Source organism: Acinonyx jubatus, chromosome B4 (assembly GCF_027475565.1).
Source record: "Acinonyx jubatus isolate Ajub_Pintada_27869175 chromosome B4, VMU_Ajub_asm_v1.0, whole genome shotgun sequence".
Taxonomy (NCBI): Eukaryota; Metazoa; Chordata; class Mammalia; order Carnivora; family Felidae; genus Acinonyx; species Acinonyx jubatus.
In genome coordinates, this window is record NC_069387.1 from 56,631,495 (window position 1) to 56,646,080 (window position 14,586).

The 14,586-nt window shown below is 38.6% G+C and overlaps 1 protein-coding gene across 25 annotated transcripts in view; it reads right to left on the reverse strand.

The window, feature by feature from the left end:
- Positions 1 to 14,586, reverse strand: part of SOX5 (SRY-box transcription factor 5) — a 1,008,244-nt gene that overhangs the window by 898,152 nt on the left and 95,506 nt on the right. The gene's annotated exons all lie outside the window — the stretch shown is intronic.

Here is a 14,586-nt window from a genome sequence, read left to right on the forward strand (position 1 = left end):
ACTAAGTTATATGCCTGGAACTAATGAAATACTGCCAACTATACTTCAATTTAAAACATTTTTAATTTTTTTTTAATTTTTTTAACGTTTATTTATTTTTGAGAAAGAGACAGAGCGTGAGCAAGGGAGGGACAGAGAGGGAAACACAGTATCTGAAGCAGGCTCCAGGCTCTGAGCTGCCAGCATGAAGCTTGATGTGGGGGCTCAAACTCACGAACCGTGAGATCAAGATCTGAGCCAAAGTCAGATGCTTAACTGACTGAGCCACACAGGTACCCTTAAAACATTTTTTAAATAATAATTTAGGGTACCTGGGTGGCTCAGTTAAGCATCCGACTTGACTTCGGCTCAGGTCATAATCTCACGGTTCGTGAGTCCCAGCCCCACATCGTGCTCTCTGCTGGGAGAGAGCATGGAGCCTGCTTGGGATCCTCTGTCCCCCTCTCTCTCTCTCTACCCCCCCCCCCTGCTAGAGCATGCTTGGTTAGGCTTTCTGTCTCTCAAAAATAAACATTAAAAAAACAAAAATTAAGGGGCACCTGGGTGGCTTAGTCAGTTAAGCGTCTGACTCTTGGCTTTGGCTCAGGTCATGATCCCACAGTTCCTGAGATTGAGCCCCACATTGGGCTCTGCTCTGACAGGAGGGAGTCTGCTTGGGATTCTTTCTCTCCCTCTCCCCTCTTCCCCACTCATGATCTCTCTTTCTCTCTCTCTCTTTCACGCTCTCAAAATAAATAAATTTAAACACTGTTAAAAAACAAAAATTAAAAATAAGTAAATAATTTAAAAACCTTATATGTTTGTTTGTCAACTTCTCTCCATCTTAACTACCAACCCTAGTCTAAACTATTCCTTCCTACCTAGACCATTGCAATGGTTTCCTAACTGGTGCCCCTGCTTCTACGCTTTCTCCTTGAAATTTATTCTCCACAAAGCAGCCAGAGATTATGTGCCCATGTGTGCAAAACACACACACACACACACACACGGTCACATCTTCTTACACACACACTTCTTACACATCTCTTATAGTTTACCATCACACTTCAAAAAATTCCTAACTCCTTACTCTGTGGTCTGGTTGTTGTCAATCCCTATAAACTCTTCTTACCATTTTCCTCTTTGCCCATGCTCCAACCACATTAGCCTTTTCTCTATTCCTCAATAACCTGAATTGGTTTCTCCCTTAGGGATATTGCACCAGCTGTTCTCTCTGCCTAATATGTTATCCCCATGATCTTCAAATGTCTGGTTCCTTCTTGCTATTCTAAAATAGCCATTAAGGCACTCTTCACCACGTTTTATCTCTCTGCATAGTACTTATCACTAGTTGACATGGTCTCGTGTTGCTTTTGTCTGCAAGTTGTCTGAGAACAGGAAGCTTGTATACCTTATTTACAGTGTAGCCTCAGCACCCAAAACAGAATTGGAATATAATAAGCAGTCAGTAAATATTTGCTCGATGAGTAATTTTAATAGTATGAGAGATGATGACTCATGTGTCATCTGACTTGAAATGTTCAAGTGTACTTTTCTAATATTCGAAAAAATAAAACCAATCTTCTAAAATACAATGAACAGTTAATTCATAATAAAAATCAAACGATGGTTGTCTCCTATTTTTCTTCAACATTTCCCAAATTCACCTTGGCACATTCCAGTCTCTGTGTGTATGTCTGCAATATTGCCTGACTAAAATCATTTCTCCTGGAATGCTCTCTAATGCCCAATATCATCCATGTAAATATAATTTGTGAAAACATTATCTACTTTTAAGACCCAATGACACATGTTACCTTCCCTTTGATGCATTCTCTGATTAACATCTATCTTGTGTGCACCCAAAATACTTTGGTCTTTAATGACAATCCCATCTCAGTGAGAGAGCTAGGTATTAACAGGTAAGAGTTTCTCAAATTTGGTTCCTTAGGACACCAGGACTTGAGACAATGTGTACAATTCACATGAGCTTGGGAAATACTGCGAAATATATATACTACTTTGGGGGATTCACAGCACAGTAAAATTAAAGGATCTGGAAAAAGTCCCATGGTAAGTACTGTGTAGGATTTAAGTTTCTGGAACCCAAATTTTGTTTTCCATTATTTGATCACAGAATCATCAACTGTTTAAAAAAAAAAAAAAACAGATATCATTAACATCTCACAGAAGATAGCCTGAGATATACCTGAAAATGGTTAAGACCACAGGTTTTGGAAGTTGCTAAGTTGGATGACTTCAATTTTAATCTGGCCTCCAACAATTATTAAAGGAGTAACTATGCACAAGTAACTGATCTTCTCTGGGGCTCCACCTTCCCATCTTTGAAACAGAGTTGAACAGGACGATCTCATAGGATAAGTGTAAGGATTGAAAAAGAGTGGCATGGTCCCTGAGACCTAGTAGCCACTTTGTAAATGGTAGCCACCACTAGAATAGTCATTTTTATCACGGTTGTACCTCAGTGTTCACTTGAGTATCTGCCACAAGATGGAACAGACACCATGCAAAGAGACTTAAGGGTTTGCAAACTGTGGGCATGCTTTGGGCAGAACAGCTAAGGCAAGAATCCTCGCACCAGGTCCCAAATGCCTCAGGCCTCACACCATCCCTATTGCCTTACATAGAGTTTAATTCAAGATTTATGTTACCATCCTTGTCTTCTGAGGCATTAGACTTTACAACCCCTTACTTGGAAGTCCTCAATTAGTATTTGTTGAATCGCTTGATCTCAATGGATTCTGACCTCCTTCAATTCTCATCCACCAGAAACTCCCCACCACCTCAAAACGACACCTGAAATCTTTAACATAGATCTCTTTCAAAAATGGTTCACTCAAGCAATGATTTATATATTTAAAACCTAAGTTAGGAAGAAGGTAAAATGTATAGCTCGAAAAATTCTCAAGTCTGATGTGCACTTCCTTCACCAACTGGTCAATAAGACAGTCCATAGTGCTGAAGAAATTCAGAGAATAAAGAGGTCCCTTGGGACTGGCTGTTAATGCCAACTCCCAGAAAGTAGGAGGCAATCTTACATGGAGGGAGCTACAGCTGATGACCTCCAGAGGGCCATTTCACCCCTGAGCTTCTATTCAATCATTGGAATTTAAAATAGAACACTAAAAAGAACTTTAAGAGATCATCAAGGCCATCCCCCTGCCTGTTAGAATATTTTTATATCTCCAAGTTCAATGTTGAAGTGTGAAGGCTCAAGCTGCAAGAGAAATTGATGGGTTAGAGGGCAGGAAAGCTTAGGGGGAGAAAAGAGAAAGGAAAAGAAAAATCTGAGGATAAAGGAATTTATGCCCTCCCAATTAACCTTACCAAGGCCCTCAAAATTCCCAAGGCAACCTTGATTCTACCTTTCTTTCTTTTGTTTTCAAATATGGAATTTTCCCCAGGACTAATGTTAGAATTGAGCATATTCTTCCTTTGATTTATGAGAACATTCAGGGAATATAAGGTCATGAAAGTTACCAAACCAGCTGGCTTCAATGCAAAGTAATTAAATAGAAAGTCTTAAAAACTTAAAATCCTTACTAGACTTGTTTCAGAAGAATGTTACATTTATCTTCTTCCACATTTAAAGTACTCATTCTTATATTTTTAAAATATTTATTCTAGATTTACGTGAACCTTCCCCTGATGATAGCAGTGGACCCAATTCAGAAAATCTGAAATTAGAGCATCTGTATTTGTGGTTAAAACTACTCGTGAACAACATTTCAGGAAATACGTGGTTACGGTAATTAGATAACCATAAATGTCTGTTAGAGTTCAGAAAAGCAAAGTTAAGTGCTGGAAATTTTTTCCTAAAAGAAAAAAAAAACCACTACAATGGGACATAAACAGAAACAAAAAAACAAACAAAAACACTAACAACCCTGATTTCTTAAGAAGTTGAACAAAGTTGCATACTTAAGTGGTTATGCTCTAAACCTAAATGCAATCTACTCAAAGGGGCATTAAGATGTGGGTTTATAAGCTTCCCTATACTGGGTAAAATGCACATACCAAGAATTGTGCTATTTATTTTTAAATTCCTTTGATATGATCCTTAAATTGTACTTAATAATACCTTATAGACCTGGGCCCACCCAGGGGCTTTCATGACCCCTCTACTCTAATACTGTCTTTAAGGCCACTCGGACCCTTTGAAAGCCTCTTACGTTCTAGGTTTTATAATTCCTTTGTAGTACACATATTAAGATACACACAGGTTAGTAATTTCTCTAAGAAAAATGATGTTTGAAATGACACTCTTGCAGGCGTACTCCTGAGCACACACGCACAAGTAAATCACCTACATCCAGCAGCTGGAAAACAGAGCCAATTTCTGGTAAATGGACATGATAGCCAATTAAAGGACACCAAGTGGTAGCAAGTCTAGATGGTGAAACATGAGACAATTTTCTGTGACTTTTGCTTGAGGAATCAAGGCATGCTTTAATAGAGTGGCTTCAGGTGTTGATACTCTATCAATGTCTACATGTCTCTGATTGAGCGTGACATAATAGCTGTTTCATTTTTGAAGACCTAGCATTTCCATTTTCTTATATCCTATAGATATCCAAGAGCGAAGAGAGTTGCCACATTACATATCTCCAAATAAAACCATAGGGTAGTCAAATTAATCTAATTATCTGTGACCCAATTTGATAATACTGCTAAAAGCAATGTTAGAAAGGACTTCTCTAGAGTATGTTCTTTCTTTTCTCAGTCATTCTCTTGTTCTAATAATCTGGCTGAGAAAATACTCTTTCACACTGAAAATGCACCTGCTTAGATATTTTATCCATAAACTTGAACTATGAAAATGTGTGCTCTATTTACAGGTATTTGGAAAATGTAATGATGAGACACTCAAAATTGTCATCACCTTAATAAAGGTCTGAAAAATTCTAAAGATTGATCCAGCATCATTTTCACATTTAACAATTATACTGAAGCAAGTATTCCCAGGTGACTTAAACAGGTTCAGCAAAGGTCAGAAATATCACTTGCTCATAGCTCTCTCTATGAGGCGGGCTGGCCACAGTGAGTTTTCTACTTGCTTCTTTCATTTCTCACTTTGATCCACCCTTGACCCTATTGACTTTGGTCTCTGACTCACAGATACAAACATGTGGCAGGTTTTATGGTATTTTAGAAAACAATTTTGTGTTAACAGAGATGAACAATTCTTTATGGGAATCTTTAAGGTTTATTTATTTTTGAGAGAGAGCAAGGGAGCACCAGTGGGGGAGGGGCAGAGAGACAGAAAGAGAGAGAGAGGAAGAGAGAGAGAATCCCAAGCAGTCTCAGCACTGTCAGCATGGAACCTGAAGTGGGGCTCAAACTGGAGAACTGTGAGATCAGGACCTGAGCCAAAATCAAGATTCCCCAGTGCTCAACCGACTGAGCCACGCAGGCACCCCTATGAGAGGCACTTTCATTCCAATTGTTCCAATTAGGAATTTACACTAAAACCTCATCTTTGTTGTGTTTTTGCTTTGTTGTTTTGAGTGAGGGAGGGGCAGAGAGAGAGGAGACTCCTAAGCAGGCTCTGTGCCTGCCAAGTGAGCCAGAGCCCTTCACAGCGGCTCTTGAGATCATGACCTAAACAGAAATCTAGGGTCGAATGCTCAACCGACTGAGCTACCCCGATGCCCCTGAAACTCCATCTTTGGAAGCAAAAGACTTACTCCAAAAACCTCTGTATTGTTTTTCTCATGTCTTCTCCAATGTACTGTCATTGTGAATTTTTAATATTTATAATGAGCAAAATTATATGCTTGGAATGCGCCCTTCAACATAATGGTATTACAACTAAATATTTATTTGAATTACGTTTATGGTAATAATAACTAATGTGTTTTTTTTCACACCATAGGTTAAAAGTCTGCAGCCTCTAATTTGACAGGAACTCTATTATCACTTTCTGCAAAATTAGACAGGAAAAAATATTAAGACATCTAAAATCTGACACAAATAGAAATCTTTCTCTCTTTTTTTTAAAAAAACAAGAAAGATGATTAGATGCTGCCTGACGTCCCATTTTCAGGCCAAGAAAGGGGATACAGAGGTTCACTATCTTTTCCACCAAGTAAGACCCTTGCAAGAATGCATTGGTATGTAATAACACTGAACTTCTTTAGATGTAGATAAAGTTAGCTTTATCTTCTCGAGGGTCTTATCCATTCAGCCCCCCGTTTCAACTAACATCAAAATACCTTCACTACAAGGCCCCAGCACAGAGGGCTAATCCACAGCACATCATCTGTGAAACATACCATCCTCATACTTGGAAAATGACCAACTAGAGGTGAATAAACAGCACGGAGACAGAAGAATTCCCCTACTCAAAACTGGAACAGAATCTAAACAAAATCATTTTTTTGTTTTTTAAGTTCCAAAGTAGGCTGATTTTCTCAGTGATTTGTAAAACTACCTACTTGAATTTTTTTTAATGCCTCTTACTGTACTTGAGCACTTTTTGTTTTGGTCACAATTACAAACTCTAAACTCTAAAAGCCAATGCCATTTTTCATGATGCTTTTGGAGAAATCTGTAGGAGAGACCTCTTAGAAATAAGTCTACCCTTCTGCAAAGCTTAGCAAAGTTTAACTTTCTAAACTTAAACTTTTGCAAAGTTTAGCAAAGACTTCACATCAGATTATTTTGATTAATTTTACTTCAGAAAATGCACACACATAGCCTATGTTCAAAATAACACCCACAAACACACCCGGAGATTCCAAAGTTTAGCATTTCCCCCAAAACATCTCTGAAAATGATAGCACTCCAATAAAGACTGATATTCTGCTGAGGATAAGGCCATGACCCCAAGATGCTAGAAAACCAACCTTCTGCAGTAGAGGCTGAGTCAAATGCCGGTCCAGGATGGAGGCACTCCCTCCAGCTGCCACATGGTCTAGCTGCTGCTAATTCCTAAGTGATTCCTCCTCAGGATCTAACCCCCGGAGGAAGAGAGATGCCCTGGCCAGAGTCTCACACACCTATGAAGGGTTTAGAGCGATGGAGGATGGGCACCCTTGCCTCCTTCACAAAAAACTCTGAGGGGCCAAGAAGTACTCAAGATCTCCAAGGTTCCGTTGAGGCCTGCGTGGTAACTACACGTCAGTATAGCTCCTCCCTCTGCCTGGTCGAGGGGGCCTATTCCCTCACAGCTGTTGATCTAAAGGGCACTCCCAGTCTCCAACTTAGCACCTCAAGGCACCAGACCCAAGAGGTATCACAATGAGAGGAGCTGGAGGGATACCAAGATATATTACAATGCAACATTACTTCTTTTATAAAGGTAAAGAAACCTCAGCCAAGAACAATTAAATAATTTGCATTGAATCAAGTGTCAGTCCGGGTAACAGCTCCTCTGCCTTTTCACTTCCAGGTGGGTGTCCTTTATTAGAAATTACTTTCCTGGGGCACCTGGGTGCCTCAGTTGGTTGGGAGGCTCAGGTCATGATCTTGCAGTTTGTGAGTTCCACGTCCTTGGTGGGCCCTGTGCTGATGGCTCAGAGCCTGGAGCCTGCTTCAGATTCTGTGTCTCCCCCTCCCTCCCCCTCCGCAGCTCGCACTCTGCGTGTGTGTGTGTGTGTGTGTGTGTGTGTGTGTGTGTGTGTGTCTCTCTCTGTCAAAAATAAATAAACATTTAAAAATTTTTTTTAAAAAAGAAAGAAAGAAATTGTTTTCCTCAATGGACTTCAACTAGACTTCACCTGAAAAAATCACACTGGCTTTTAAGTCTGGCCAAGTAACAGTTAACAGTTTATCTCTTTATAGCCTCCCACGTGCCATATTTAGATTTCTAGAAACTCTCCCAAGGAAGGAGAATCATCCAAATGGGTTTGGAGAGATTTAGGGGATCAGGATGGTTGAGGTAGAAATTAACGTTTTCTTCTGAATATCTACTAGCACGATGCAAGGAACTTTACATAACATTATCTTAATCTTCATGACTCAATGAAGGAATATTTCTTCTCTCATTTTATAAATGAAGGAACTGAGGTCCATTTGGGTCATGTAAGATCTGACTCTGAAGCCACTGTATGTTCATCCCACTGCCTTACTGGGACTACAAATAAACATCCTCTGTACCCCACCCCCTCTTGTTTACCACGTTTCCAAGTGTGAGGCCTTGGTTATAATTTACCTTCCTGATGGTCCCAAGTATAGCTTCACTACATAATATACTTATTAACTTGACTCACTAAAAATCAACAATTGCAAACTTTTCAGAATGTTGGTTAACATTTATGATCTCATAGTGCCAAAAATAAATAATTTACTCTCAGGGGTTAGTAAAGCTAAGACATATTGTTACAGTGTTCCTCACCAGGATAAAAATTTACAATGACATCCCTTAACTAGGTACTTAAGAAATCATTTGGCAGTTTACTTTTTGCCAAATGCCATACATTGTTCTAATGTCAGATAGGAAGTAAAAGTTATTTATAGACTGAAATATAACACTATTAAAGCTCAATCTTATATGCAGCAACACATTCCAAATAGAGTTCTCAACACTACATTTTAAAGCGCAAATCACTGTATTCAATACCAGCATATGAATGTCTTCTTAATAGAGTACCAGAGGTGTTACAAAGACTCCAAAAGGGGAGACAGTTGAAAGAAAAATCTAATAATGTCAATGATATGTTTTTTACCTTAACCTAAAACTTAATTTTTGTGACTAAACTTTTATAAACTGTTTTTTTTGCTATCTGTGATTCATAAGACTGCTATTGACATGAGCCAGGTTAAATGTTGCTTTTAACAATGTTGAACTTTGGGGACGCCTGGGTGGCTCAGTCGATTAAGCGTCCGACTTCGGCTCAGGTCATGATCTCATGGTTCGTGAGTTCAAGCCCCACGTTGGGCTTTGTGCTGACAGCTCGGAGCCCAGAGCCTGTTTCGGATTCCGTGTCTCCCTCCCTCTCTCTCTTTCTCTCTCTCTCTGCCCCTCCCTGGCTTGCACAGTCTCTCTCTCAAAAATAAATAAGCATTAAAAAATCTAAAAAAAAAAAAAAAAATGCTGAACTTTGACATTTTAATTTATCTAAGCAATTTTTGAAAGATTAGCATTTCTGTTTTGGATATATAGACACAATATTTTACAGCCTGTGGGGCTGTTTTTTCATAGTAAGATCAGCCTTTGTATAATTCTCATTCAGGGGAATTCTGGTATTTGTTGTTTTATGAGCACAACCAAACTGTTACACTTTTTTTTTTAACGTTTATTTATTTTTGAGACAGAGAGAGACAGAGCATGAATGGGGGAGGGTCAGAGAGAGGGAGACACAGAATCCGAAACAGGCTCCAGGCTCTGAGCTGTCAGCACAGAGCCCGATGCGGGGCTCGAACTCACAGACCATGAGATCATGACCTGAGCCGAAGTCGGCCGCCTAACTGACTGAGCCACCCAGGCGCCCCTGTTACACTTTAGTTATAACAAGGGGGCTTCTGAATTCCTTAAATAAAAGGATTTTAAATTCTGTGGCAATTCTTTAAATAAATTTAGGAGAAAGACGTAAAACAATTTTTTAACGTAAACTGATGAGCATACTAACAATGGTAGAGCTGTCTCCCATTCTTGCATAAATACACAGAACAGTACGTTCTTATTTGTTCCTGATACGCAGCATGACATCTTAAGGTCTATCAGCTGGTTTTATTTTATGTTAGGCTTAAAGATCAGTGGACACTGCAGACACAGGAAGATTAGGTGAAACAAGAAGCGAGATATTAAAAGTGTTCTCTAAACTCAGAATACTACTTTCCATCTTATTCTGTAATGAAATAAGTGTTAATTACTTCCTAAATAGAGCTGCAAGATAAAAAATACAGGACACCCAAGTAAATTTGATTTTTTTAAGCGCATCCCATGCAGTATTTATGTTGTGCTTATGAATCACCTGAATATCTTGTTAAAATGCAGGTTCTGGTTCAACAGCATGGAATGGCGCCTCAGTGTATCTTTTTATTTGCTAAATCTGCCAACCCATCTTAAAGTATTTTGAAAAGAAGAAAACACTGAAGATAGTATTGGTAAATGTTCACTGGCAGACTAATAATTGCAGTTAATGAATGGAATGATAAATTATTTTTTATTTACAAATTTGTCTCAGTGTCTTCTCTAAAACCTCCAAATTAGTAGTAAAAATAAAACACATATTTTACCCACCTTCACAGGTCCATTATCTAATCGGTATGTTCACCCTTGGCTAAATATCAAAATGACCTGGACAGCTTTTAAAATCCTGATACCCAGCCACACTCAATTAAATATTAACCTCTGGGGTAGGATGGGACCCAGGCATAGATGTTTTAATCTTCCCAGGTGATTCTAATGTGCACTTAGTCGGAGAACCTGCCCTAGGTCCCTACTCTACAAGGTATATAAGCAACATCAGCCCTGGCTGGCAACTTGTTACAAACACAGAATTTCAGGCCCCACCCCAGGCCTTCTGAATCAGAACTTGCATTTTAACAAGATATTCAGGTGACTCATATGCACATTACAGTTTGACAAACACTACTCTAAATCATTTACAGATAACAACTAAAGGCAGCCATGTTTATGACTTTCACGCTATTGCTAACTGGAATCTAGAATATTCCAACATAGCGAAACTGGTCTAATTAAGTACAGTTACTACAGCAGAGACAAAGAATTGTCAGTACTCTCCCACTGCATATCATTTTACAGACTTCCAACAGAAATAACAGGAACTAATCAAACACACATTGGATAGAATGCTGGAGGCAATACCCAAAGGGCAGCATACCTGATTCTGGCCCAAACCCCACAAACCAGGAAACCAAGATCTAAATAGCAATTACTGCTTCCTTTTTCCCCTAATCCCAATCCTAGTCAATAAAGCTACCTAGACAAGGTCCTTTGCCCCCAAAGTGCTGGTGTATCTATAGTAATCACTGACTTCTGTTTTCCAGCTATGAATTCAAAGGTTTCTTGTACATGTTCCATCAAGCAACTGAGGGCTTCTTTCACAAATGATAGTCTATAGAAACCTAGCATGGTAACCTCCTAAATGCAGCAGAACCAAGCATTCACATCAAGGCTGAAATCTATGTATCATGATTTGAAAAGCATCTGAAAGGCTTCCTGTCAAATTGTCCTCCCCAGTTTATTACCAGAGTTCTCCTAAGTAAGTTTCTTGCGTTAAATAATGTTTTTCCTCTTCTCCGGTGAAATATAAATGCTGCACTCCTAAGGAGTTAACATGTTTAATTTCTCAAAACTTAGTGTTGAATTAAATTTTCAAATTGTGTTTTTTTACCTGAAAGAAGAGACTGATGAGTTCTGGGTTACTGAAGGCAGTAAGAGTCAGGGAAAAGAATAAAGAAAGCAGCAGAAAGAAGCAGTAAAGGATACCAAAGAAAACCTTTGTCTAAAGTCTAATGTCTAATGTAGTATTTAGAATGTCTAATGTCTAATCATTTTGCTTCCAACTTACCTTAATACTTAAGGATAGCACTTCCAACCCATTCAAGCAAAAATTAATACTTCATATTTGTATAATTTCATTTTGTAATTTATTTCTGACTCACTTAAACTATAAAAGAACTATCTCAAGAAGTAGACAACTGCAGGGGCGCCTGGGTGGCACAGTCGGTTAAGCGTCCGACTTCAGCCAGGTCACGATCTCGCGGTCCGTGGGTTCGAGCCCCGCGTCGGGCTCTGGGCTGATGGCTCAGGGCCTGGAGCCTGTTTCCGATTCTGTGTCTCCCTCTCTCTCTGCCCCTCCCCCGTCCATGCTCTGTCTCTCTCTGTCCCAAAAATAAATAAACGTTGAAAAAAAAAATTTTTTTTTAAAAAAGAAGTAGACAACTGCAGACTTTATCTTAAAAAAATTTTAAGGGAAACAGAAGATAGTAATTTTTAGTTTTCATACATTATATATCACAACTTACAAAGCATGGAGCTGAAAAAGAGAAAACTTGAGGTTATACTGAGTGTACTTTTGAGTGAATAATAACTTTTGAACATAATTCTAGTTTTATTATATTTCATGAAGTGAGCAAGGGAAATTGTGTCTGCATCAATGTAGTGAAGGAGTTTCTCATCTCAAAAGCCTATCTGTATTGATATCAGAAAAGGGTAGGGGTGCAAAATGACAGCAGCTGGCCTGCCCTTTCACCTTCCTAACACGGCTGGTGGCAGCAATGAAGCTTAATCAATGCAATGGAAGTGACATTTTGCAGTCAAATCAAATTAAATGGAAATGAAAGAAAAATCTGAGGTCCAACCTAAAGGCTGTTCCTCTTACCACTGAGGTCATCTCCATGGCAACTAAATGCTACAAATGTGTAGAGTAAATCCTTAACAAATCTGCAGAAAGCATGTCCAATTGAATATGATAGTGTCTGTCACTGTACTTTGCAGCTTTCCAAGAGCTTACATTACAAGTAACAAAAACGACTTTAGCCAGCAAGTAAGCAGGACAGCCCAGTTCATCTGACCACTACTCAATGACAGGGGTGCTCGACTTCCGAAAGGATGAACTCTAAGTAAGTGGAAACTTAAAGACAGACCAAGTTAAGTGGATTAGGGTCACCCTGCCGTGTTTTCTAGAATTGTTTCCACTTGGACTTATTCAGTTCAGAATCATCCTGGTCCCTTTAGCAGCATTTTCACATCACCAGGAATAATTTATATGGGGTACATCTGATCATGCCATTATCCTTTCTCAAGTACTCCCTCAGACATTGCACTTCCCCGTTTCTGAGAATGCAGTGAGAGCAGATAGGTTGCAGGGTTACGCGAAGGCAGCACGGTACTGGCCAACTGCAACAGAGCAGCAGTTCCTCCTCACGTAGTTTCCTCTGCACAGACTCTTGAGGAAGACTTTAACTCATCCCTCTATGCCTCTAGGTAGTTGACTGTACCACGTGGCCAGTCCAAACCACCTTGGGTAATCTGGAATTCATTTCTTGTCAGAGACCATATTTTGTTGAAGAAAATAAAATAAGATCATTGAACACCCTTCCCCTATAACTGAACAACCATTAGAGTCTTCCTATCCCAAGGACAAGAATTCTCATGTATCTGTGTATGTTTGGCTTGAGATTTGGGTGCCCTCTACTACATGACAATATCTTTACAGAAGGAAGAAAAAAGATCAACGTCTCAGTACACCGAGTTCGCCCACTGACACATACTCAATTCGTTGTTCAAGCTATACAACAAGAAACGTTACTTTGTAGGAAGATTCACTGCACTACATTTGGCATGCTCTCCATTGGTCAAGTAATTAAGTCATAAAAGTGGCCACTCTTATTCTTGGAGTTTGCTACTGATGCTGTCACTTTGCAATATGAAAGATGTCAACAGATTTATACCTTAGGATGACAATTGGATATGAAGTGACAGTTTTTGCTCAAATGCATAAAACCATGGGTCGCTATATTCTATCCCCATTAAAATAGCAATTCATACTAAATAATTTCTAGGAAGAAATCCCTGCTTTCTGAATGGTGATTAATATAGCAACAATGCTAACTTAACATAACAATAGTTCCCATAAATATATCATGAATTATCATCTTTTTTTCAGTAGCACTAATTTACTTTACTTGGGGTGGTATGGCTTGGAATTTTCCAAAATCTTTGTAACAGTAATAATAAGGCCTAACCTCCATTGAGCACTTACTCTGGCAGTGATGAAAGCCAAGCAAAATAAAAGTCTGTTGTGTGAAACATCTTGCTCCCACATAGCACCAATGTTTTAAGGTTTATAATAACTACAAACTAATTCTGTTTCATATTATCATCACCATAAAATTATACTTCAGTTTAATATAATGGAATATACTCTGCTCTTTGGGACTTTAATCCCAGTTCAGTTATTAATTAATAGCATTCTGGCTTGCATCATTTTCTTCTCTCTTGCCAATATTCTAAACTGCAAAATGAAGCTTATTCTACTGGTCCTTCTTAACCTCATGAGATTACCCAAGGATGCAGTGATAATGTGGAAGACCTCTGGAGAGTATCCAACAATATACAAGATCTGTATCTCATCATATTATTATATTGAAATAATACATATTTATTATACTGAAATATTTACATAGCATAGGATTATATTATTCTCTCACAGAGACTATTCTTGTAATGTTAGGAACACAGCTAAATACTCATATTTACATTTTGGTAACATAGTAAGCCTCAGTTTAATTGGAAAACTTCAGTTTTCCTAACTCCATACCTATAGCTCCTAGTAAAAATTAATTCTTATTTAGCAATTCTGTGTATAAAATTTGATAGAAAATATAATAACCCAGATGAACACTCTGCAATTTTCTTTTCCAAAATCATTACTGGGTATCACATTACTCCCTTAGGATTCACTTCTATTCCTACAGTCAAATGCTAAAAGAGAAGAAAAATAAAAAAAAAAACCTTATTTAGGTCTTTGAACACTGAGTTCTGATAAGTTTTTATTGTATTAGACCTTTTTGATCATTTAGAGAAGACCCCATCCTGCCCCCAAGGTTATTTTCTCTTCTGACTACTGCATTCATTATACACTTAAAGACCTGGGGCACCTGGGTGGCTCA